We start from the raw sequence: 2,868 nt of genomic DNA on the forward strand, positions 1-2,868 counted from the left end.
TAACATGGCCTGGTTTTCCTCAGCAGTAAGTAAAGTAAATAGAGCAATACAACCGCAATAAAACGTATATATACCTATAAAACAGGTTTTATATAATTTTTGTATGCTGATTTCATTCTAACCAGGAAGAAAAATACAATTTTTTAAAACGTGTAGGGGATGGCACCTTTAGTTCTCAACTCATTACAAAATTTACAAACTTAAGTTATTTTGGGTGGTATGTAAAATACGAATTTTTAGACGATGATTTTGAGAGTGTGAAATGGTTGGGGTTTTTTTCTTTTAGATATCGGTGAAGGTTTATAATATCATATATATAGTAGTTCGCAAACATATTATGAGGTTTATCTTTCAAATTCTCACAAATCTCCTTGGGGACTACTATTTTGAAAAATCCCATTAACCATTCGAAAATCAAAACTTAAATGCAGGCGTTTAAGCCGTGGTGGCTTAGTGGGTAAGAGTAATTCTCGCTATCCTTGGGATCTCGGGTTGGCTCCATGTGTTGGCCGAGAAAATTCCTCCGGCTTATCCGGCGAGGTTTCCCCTTGTCATTGGTGCAGGACGGGTGGGGGGGCTTACAAGGACAGATATCTAGTCGTTACGGTGGGACGAACAACAGAGGCCCCGTGTACACATTGACGTGCACGTAAAAGAACCCTTGACAGAATTCGATATAAGAGTAAGCTAGCATGACATATCCCCGTAAGTAAGACGTTAAACCCCAATTCATTTCGTTTCACTTATAAGAAAAGTATTATCTCATGCATATGCTCATTTTATTACAGCCTATGGACACAATTTTTGTACTCGAAAGCAACAGATCAGGTGGTAGTCATTGTTCAGTATTTCTATATATTATCAAGTGCAGGAGGACTGCGCCACACATAAATATTTACACAAGACAAACCCATTGAGACGTTTCAATCAATAGACAACAATCGCATTGGTCAAATCCAAATATTACAACATCCTTTACATATACGCCAAATACAATTAGATAAATATGACTCGACATAGACACCAATTAAAATTACAAGAGGAAAGTTTATATTTGCAGTTTCACGATTTTAAATATATAATGACCAGAAAACACCAATTAAAGTCATAAGAGGGAACAATTTTTTAAAGTGGTTTCACGATTTTAAATACATGTAAATAAAGATCGCACGATTGTGTTCTTTCTATTAAATTGAGAATAGCATTGTCATTTATAATCCTTGGTATTATATTGCAAATATTTTACAGGCCTCAAAATGTGAAATATATAATAATACTACAAAAACAACATAAACAAACTAAAAATACTTAAGAGAGTGAAGGGTGCAGGTGGGGTGATGGGTGCAGGTGGGGTGGGTAATCATTGTTTTATATTTGCGATCTATCTAATGACGCTCATGCTTTTAGTTTCTTTGTTGTACAGATATCATTATATTTAGTAAATCAATGCTACGATTTTCGATAAATCGGTATTATGTAAGATATTATATAATTTAAAATAGAATATTTTTATCGTAACTGTGATATAATAATGCCCCTTTAAAGTAGACATGCATTGGCAGGTTTAATAACTTGACTTATTATTCATGATAAAATAAATGTATTCGTGTACATTTGTTTCGCCGCGGGCGGTGTTACAAACATAGATAGTTATAAATAGTAATACCCGTCTTGTAAATATCCCGCACCCGACACGTTTGTGTCTTCCTTGATTTTTAAATTACTTGTTAAATAATGTGTGATTTGTCTCCATAAAATTATTTCATTTAGTAATATCAAAGAAACTAATTTTATATCGGTGGAATTTCTACTTTAAACAATAAACAATGTTTGTATAAAGTTTCAAAGAACAGCACGGACCTTCCTTGTACCTTGTTTAACATTCATCTCAATCCATGTCAACTAGTATGCTGTTAAACACGGTGTAAAAGGGGCCCCAGGATGATGAATGGCAATTGCTTTACATAAGGACAATTTGTGTGTGCATCTGAATTTACGTCAAAGATAAAATCAAATCTACTGGTATCTGCATATACATTCGATACACCTAATGTGATGTCCTGATCAACATAATGAAAACCGCACATCTTATCAAAAGACACACTCATGCCCAGGGCCGGATTAATGTTGCATGGGACCACATGTCTGAAAAAATTACCGGGGCCATTGCATCAAACGCGAAAGGAACCTATTCTGGTCATTGTCCGTCACACTCTCGGAAATGTAATTTTTTGTGTCAGTACGGTAGATAGATAGATTTATTTGGAACAAGGTTATACAAGATAAGATATCTTATTTGGGGCCCTCTCAACAGTATTGGTGGACTTTTGGGGTTTAACGTCCCGCTGAATTAATTTATCATTTTGTATTTAGAAGGTACTGTTTTTTAGATGTATTATGCAAATCGGATATCTAAGTTGTATTACATATAAAATCAATGCAACGTTTTCACAAAAAATGTAGAAAATATTCTAAGTTGAAAAATGTGACGTCCTGTTACCGATGCTTGAAATATGTTTGAAAAAAGGCATGTAAATGTGATATGACGTTCCTTCACTTGACCACAATAAACATTCAAGATGATAAAAATGGTGTTTTGTATTAGTGTTGTTGTATCAATTGTTATTTGAATATATTTTGATTATTAATGTGGGTGTATATAAACACAATATATTATCCGGTAATGCTCCAACTTTCAACATTTATCTGATACGTAAATGTATAGTGGATACAGTGATTAACAAGACAACCCGTTTACGATTCACGGTGAGGTTCTCTCCCCTGAACTAGACAATCGGTAATGTTCAGGTACGACCAAGAAATCGCAGTGCTGTGATATTCTAGATATCTTACTGGGCATTACGCAAA

The sequence above is a fragment of the Patella vulgata genome, chromosome 4 (assembly GCF_932274485.2).
Source record: "Patella vulgata chromosome 4, xgPatVulg1.2, whole genome shotgun sequence".
NCBI classification, from domain to species: Eukaryota; Metazoa; Mollusca; class Gastropoda; family Patellidae; genus Patella; species Patella vulgata.